This window comes from Mizuhopecten yessoensis, unplaced genomic scaffold (assembly GCF_002113885.1).
Source record: "Mizuhopecten yessoensis strain PY_sf001 unplaced genomic scaffold, ASM211388v2 scaffold10811, whole genome shotgun sequence".
In the NCBI taxonomy this organism is placed as follows: Eukaryota; Metazoa; Mollusca; class Bivalvia; order Pectinida; family Pectinidae; genus Mizuhopecten; species Mizuhopecten yessoensis.
In genome coordinates, this window is record NW_018408733.1 from 18,647 (window position 1) to 26,227 (window position 7,581).

Consider the following 7,581-nt stretch of genomic DNA (forward strand, 5'->3'; position numbering starts at 1 on the left):
TGGCGGCCATATTGGATTTCTGATCGACCCGAAAAATAACAACACTTTGTCAGGACCATGAGGCGATCATTCCTACCAACTTTCAGTTCAATCGGCCCAGCAAAACTTGACTTTAAGTTTGAAATGTAAAATGTTAACGGACGACGACGGACGAAAACAGATAGCAATAGGTCACTTGAGCTAAAGCTCAGGTGACCTAAAAACATAACAAACATTTGTCATCTAAATTCCTGATCATATCGGGTATATTGGTAATTTAGAAAGCTAAAAATATTTTGTTTGTTACAATGAAATTTTAAGATAACATCAATGATCATGTTTCACTCTCAACAGCTGCAGGATGTATTCAATGTCAGCTCCATATCATAATGTCTTAGCAGTCTCAGTGATAAGTTCATTAACCGTCATCTTCTAAAAAAAAATCCAAAATGTCAGGGTTACTTGTGTGCTTGAATTTCTAGTGATTGTATTAGTGAGAAAACTAAGAGTTTGAAGTACCTAGATGAGATTGTTACTGTGTTTGGTGCAAACTTTAAGGAGAGGAGACTATGGTTATACATGTTTTAAAAAAAACAGGTCAAGTGTTGGTAAATAGTAAACACCACAACAAGAAAATCTAAAAAAAAAAGGCTGCAATACTTAAACAAATATACTTGTGTAAAAGATGTGCATTGATTAGGTTGCCTTACAAGTGTCAGCTGTAGGGAATCTCTGTTCAGCTAAGTGGTAGATCATCGAGTTGGAGAGCTAAGGGTCGCAGGTTTGAGCCCCAGCGACGGCGCTATCTTTATCACTATTCCTCGTCCTACTACAAACTGGTGCCGTTGACCCTCACCGTTCAGGGTAGGAGAACCCTTGGCGGTGAGTCAAAGAACCTGGGTTGGTGTTTGAAAAAGAGGGGATGGTGTAAAAATGTGCATTGATTAGGTTGCCTTTCAAGCGTCAGTTGTAGAGAATTTCCCTTTAGCTCAGCGGTAGAGCATCAGACTAGAGAGCCAAGGGTCGCAGGTTCGAGCCCCAGCGAAAGCACTATCTTTATCACTATTCCGCGTCCTACTACAAACTGGCGCGGTTGACCCTCCCTGTTCAAGGCAGGAGAACCCTTGGCAGGGAGTACCCCCAGCGACGGCACTATCTTCATCATTATTCCTCGTCCTACTACAAACTGGTGTCGTTGACCCTCCCGTTCAGGGTAGGAGAACCCTTGGCGGTGAGTCAAAGAACCTGGGTTGGTGTTTGAAAAAAGGGGGGATGGTGTAAAAATGTGCATTTATTAGGTTGCCTTACAAGCATCAGTTGCAGGGATTTTCCCTTTAGCTCAGCGGTAGAGCATCAGACTAGAGAGCCAAGGGTCGCAGGTTCGAGCCCCAGCGAAAGCACTATCTTTATCACTATTCCGCGTCCTACTACAAACTGGCGCGGTTGACCCTCCCTGTTCAAGGTAGGAGAACCCTTGACAGGGAGTACCCCCAACGACGGCACTATCTTCATCATTATTCCTCATCCTACTACACATGTTATAAGTAATATGTCATGACATCTTTTTATTTTCTAAATCTGTTAAATTTTTGGAGGGGGTTTAGGAGATTTGGTCTGTCATGAGTCATTGAAAAACATCAGCTTAAAATCTGGATATTTGTCTACTGATAAGCACATACACATATATCAGTGTATACTGTACGTATATGCATATCAAATTACACTTATGACTATATATATGTATATCTATATGAGTTATGATAGTATATTTACATTTATCATAGGAATACCATGTTATGCAGTGTCACAAAGCAATCACATAAATTATATATTTCTGTAACATGTATAATGATGCCACAATCGAATAGGAACAATCAATGTGACGTCACGTCATTGTGAAGCGGATGCAATTTTTGGCGTTTCATGGGCGGCCAAGTGCAAAATAATTGTTTCAGATCACAAATATACTATTTACTATGTATTATATGATGAAAAAAATCTGTCATTGGTTTCCCTTCATATTAGATTTATGATACTCGTTTTGGATTTTTCATATTTGTGCGCCATAGGCTGACAAACATGAAAAATCCAAAACTTGTATCATAAATCCTTTATTTCGACTGAAAGTTCCTCTATAACCATCATCTAAAGAAAATGTGTTCAGTAGGGCTATGAACCATTGTGATCAGCTTCATTTTGAAGCTCCTCCGACATCAAATAATGTAAGACGATCGTTAAAAGCAAACTTTTTGATGAGGTTACACATTATCAAGATTCTTGTTTTCACTGACAACACAGACACTTTAGTCTAGAAAATATAAGGGAATACTTAAATATACGTAAATCAATAATCAAATAAATATTTGCCAACTTTATGAAATTTCAATAGGGGAGGACACTTGAATCTAGAAAATATAAGGGAATACTTAAATATACGTAAATCAATAATCAACTACATATTTGCCAACTTTATGAAATTTCAATAGGGGAGATTACGCATATTAGGAATTAAAAGCATAAATAAAATGTGTTTATCTACACCCTAGTGAAAAAATAACAGGTTCAGCAGCATCGTTTGAGTTCATCTTTCAGATGAAATCATCAGATCTTAGAAAATATGATTTGTTTAGCAGACTCGCTGGTTGAAAATGCTCAATTTAAAGGTCCGAAACTGGGAGACTCCCTCCAAAATAGGGGAGAGTTGGCAAGTTATATATATATAACCAATTATAAAATTTAGAATGTCAATATACGAATTGAACAATATTTTTAAATGTTAATGCAAATACATATAGGTATCCAACATATTCCATAAAGCCTGGTTCATAGCGGCATAAACATTGAAAATACTGTTCAACTCTACGACAAAGTGAAAGAAAAACTAATAAAAGAAATACGATTTTTAAAACAAAAGGGTTGAAAACTGTTTAAAAGGGTGAATGATCTCTTTATGTTAACTGATATAGTGGTTATGATTTGAAACATAATGGGGTTTAATTCAACCTTAATATTAATCCCTATTAATCTAATCCACTTTCCACAAGGGTGTTGCTAAAAATAACACTGGTGGTTTCTATGGACTGTGCTTGGATGTATTTGGCGTCGAAAAAAAACTAATTTGTAATAAAATATAAGTTATTTTCTAATTACACTTCATTAGTGTGATAAAATTCGAGTATCCACGTAACCATGGTGTTTTAATAACTCCATAATGAACAGTCTGCCTTCCACATATTTTTTCTACGTAGCCAACTGCGGCATAATGAGGCTGCCTCGTTTTCGTCTTGCCCTACTTTCATTATGCAATTTGAGAAACGTGTTTGAGTATGCACAGTTCTATCACTTTGCTCAATTTAAACCGATAGTACGATTTGGAGATTGACATTTAACCAAATTCTGAAGAAAACAACACCCCTTTGTATCAATTTTCATCGGTATATGATTAAGTCGTTACACACCATTGCTCATTTGCATAATCTTAACATCGTCGCCATATTTGCTCAACAGAAAGTAGATTTCGAAAGTACTAAAACTGGTTTTCCCAAACACGAATTATACCGCACTCAGTGATGTAATACTGGAATCATACAACTCTTTGGTCGTTCATCTATCAAAATATTACGATGAGTAAGATATCTGGAGGCTAGAATTTCTGAAATTCATATATTTTTTGGCCGAGTATGCCGCGTCTGTCTTTCTACTTTCGTTCGCTGTCCGCATGGTTTCGGATTCACCTCACTCAACTATGTCACCTTCAAATAGAAAGCTAAATACCAAAATTGAGCTAATGATGCATTTTATGCAATATACTTACATTAATAAACACATTTACAATGTCGATTGTGTCTTGCTTTGCTTCTTGTTATGTTAAATACTAAGTTATGGTCGCCAACATCACAGTGCTTCGATAGAGAAACTACACCGGAAGTTCTATTAATTTGCATAATTTCTGAAGAAGTGAATAAATTATTCGTCTCTGATTGGTGGAATATAACCTCTTTATTCAAAGTGATAGTAGCATAGTAAATCGAAATATTTTTGGATACTAGATAATTTGGAGTTTTATCGATATTTTGAAAAAGACTAATTGCATATAAATGTTTTGTGTGATGTTTAATTTGAGTGCCAGAGTGTATGGATGACAAAACTACATACAAGCACGTACCGACGGATGTATGTTCACTGCTGTATGAGCTGGCGGCTGCTTGCATTTTGAAGGTCATGCAATGTACAATTGTACATTTAACATTATCAAACACTAATACTTTAACTGTTTTTGTTTGTCTAACAATTACAGAATTTTTAAACAAGATTAGTTTTTAGAAAATACTTGTAAGATCTCCCTTCGAGACTTTACATGTAGCTCATGAAGTATATATATATTTAAAATAAATAATGTTAAATTAGCAATAGAATACGGCGACAAAGGGGATTTAATTGATAGAAATCTCGTACCGAGTCGGAATGGTATTGGAGAAGTATGGTGTTCTGGAGAGTGACACCGTCAAATGTTGTAAATTCAAGCACAGTTAAACGTTTTGAATACAAATTTGATGAAAACTGGCACAACCAAGCGCATAATTTACTGTTTTAAAGAGAAATCGTGCTCTAAACGTAGCAACTTGCCTTTTCAATGTGGTTTTTTTTTATTATTGCTCGACTGTAAAATCTTGATTTTTTCAAAGTTAAAATTCAGTATCTATGTATCTGTTCGTGATCTTGGAATGCGTAATATATTTCCTCTCGATTATCTACCATGCTTGTGACTCATGTCTCTTGTATATATAGCTAAGACTTCCACTCGACGAAATATCAAAGAACAGGCTTTAATAAATATTAGATACAGACAGTGAATTTCGTTTCCGGCCGTAGATCTACACATGGCGTAAGCCTGCGGGGTATAGGTCACGTGGACGTTTTGGCGGGTGACTTTCCTTTTCTGGCCCTGTCTCGCTTAAAATTCTGCAGCTTCTGGGGGAGGGGGCGCGGCATATACTCAATTTTGCTCTCTACACCCCTGGAATATAATATAGCGAAATCGAAAGCGCACGGATACGTACTTGATAGGTCTTAGCACGGAATTAGCTGCTATCTTCATGTAAGTCCGTGGTCTCAGGTATAAAAAAGAAACCTTGACCAATCGCAGGGCTGATACCTGTCCTTTTAAGATTACGAAGGAGCGCCACCCGACCTCAAAGCCAGTCAATTTTACCACTAACCGACCGACAGATTCTGTTGATGTACATGAAAGGATCAAACTACATGAGGTAACGTCTTCTTTCAAGTTCTGTTCAACAAGGTGATGCACACTGGGCCTTCAATTTTGCTATGACATATAGAGAGCGAAAGTCAGCACAAATTTTCTTTTCAGTAATATCAGCGTTAACTTTTGGAAATTTCACTGTCAAATATGTAAGAATAGGCGAGAAAAAAATAATGCTGGTAACGTTTAATTTGTGTGAGACCGTAGTTCAATTTTGTCGCGCCAATGACGCTACATTCTGTGATTTTCAAATTTGCTGATTTGATGTGAAACCCCATCACTCAGCACCACCACCACGCGATGAAATATCAAATAATATGCTTTGATAAATATTGAATAGAAATAGTGAATATCTTGTCCGGCCATAGTAGAACTTATTTGCCCAAAATAAACATTACTTAATATTTTGTAGACATAAATTTCTTATTATCAAACATAACTACTAATGGCATACATAGGGAATATGATTTTGTTTTTATTTTCATATCGGAGGGGTAGTCACTTGAACTGTCATGATTTATGAATCAACAAAGATAAAATTGAGATTAAGAAAATGACGATATTCGCAAATTTTGTGTTCAGTGAACAGGGTAAACATTTCTTATTAAGTTCCGATTGTTTAGTACGAGTTATCTCGCTTTGCCCTATACTCTGTACGCACGCAACCGTCAATATCATTATTATGACGACAGTGTCCACGTGGGGCCATTTAAGGGTAAATGTCATAACTCGACACGGTAGCATGAGACCCGGTCCCACTGTTTTCAGAAATAAGAAACCATTTCCCACACATTAATCGGTCAAATAGTATTTGCGCTTGGAAGAGTTATAGCTTTGTTGGAATTAAATAATGTCTTTAACAAACTAATTGTCTATCATGTATGCACTATCTATTAATATAAACAGTCACTCTATATCCAATTATCGAATTTATCGGTTCGCTCGAAATTGAAAGGTGAAGTTTGGATCTAAAGTGACTGCTGATATTTATTTTCTTTGAAATTAACAGCCAATATATAAACATACATGTATGATCATTATGACAGAATACAGTATAGCGGGTAGGTTAGGTAGCGTAATAGAATATGATGGATTTAATCAAATGATAAATTATCCCCTACAGGTTCGGGGAAAGCATATACCTGCTGCATCCCACAACATGATATCTTAAGAGGCGACCAATGTGGGTCCACCAGCAGAATCCGGGTTTTTATATGCCTTTAACTTAGACAATACTAAACCAAAATCAATATGTTGCGGCCTACTGAAACCCTGAATTGGGATCCTTATTTTTCCTTTTCTCTCTGGCTTGCTCCTTTTTTTCTCGGCGATGTTTCCCTTAGCACCCGTTACATATTAAAAAAAAAATGAATGTATAATGGACCAAGTGATAGGCCTATTACATATCGATTTGTGAGTTTCCATGGTAACCAATACGTAGACTGGGAATAATCCATTAATTTAAATAATTTTAAAAGAAAACGTCAGTCAGCGGCTAATTGAAGGGATTTGTTTACTATAGTTATTGATCGAAGCTAATTGATAACACAATATGACGTTTAGTGCGCATGCGCCACGAAACAGACTGGCTCGTCCTACAGGTGACTCGTAATTGTCTGTGGTATTGCAGCAATCTCGGCTTTTACTCAAGATTTAATGAAAATAATGATCAGACATCTAACGATTACGATCGATTAGTGTTTGTGAGTTTGTTTTCAAGTATAATTAATGAGCATCAATGATACCATCCTTAAAATTGATACTCCAGAGATGAGGTCTTGGAATATTTATAGCGAAATTGAAACCAAGCTGTGAGCTGTTTATTAAGTTTCAGGTAAAACATCTGAACAGTCGCTAGGCTGATATATGTCCCAATTTCGTAATACCGTTACGATGGCGCGCGATTCTTTCGATGTTCATCAAAGGACCAAATAGTCTTCTTGTACCTTCGATTCGTCACGACATATCCCGGGGTCTAGATAACGTAAGTCAGCGTAACCTGGAATTGAGAGGATGCAATTATACTTCAAGAAGCAAACGCGAGAATGACTCTATAGATGAAAGTAAGGCACACATGTGAAAATTTGACAATAGGATACAGTATACTAAAATGTATTACACTCTACCATGCAGCCGAAAGAGCAAACAGCGGAAACCGAGGTTACAGCAAACAGCGGAAACCGAGGTTACGGCAAACAGCGGACACCGAGTACAGCAAACAGCGGAAACCGAGGTTACAGTAAACAGCGGAAACCGAGGTTACAGCAAACAGCGGAAACCGAGGTTACAGTAAACAGCGGAAACCGAGGTTACAGCAAACAGCGGAAACCGAAGTTACA

General features: G+C 37.0%; 1 protein-coding gene across 1 annotated transcript in view; it reads right to left on the reverse strand.

Moving 5' to 3' along the window:
* Positions 1–3,904, reverse strand: part of LOC110462603 — a gene marked incomplete at its 3' end in the record, with an annotated part of 22,544 nt that extends 18,640 nt beyond the window's left edge. Inside the window, exon 1 of the mRNA XM_021516625.1 lies at positions 3,794–3,904. The remainder of the gene's footprint in view (positions 1–3,793) is intronic.
* Positions 3,905–7,581: the final 3,677 nt, after the last annotated feature.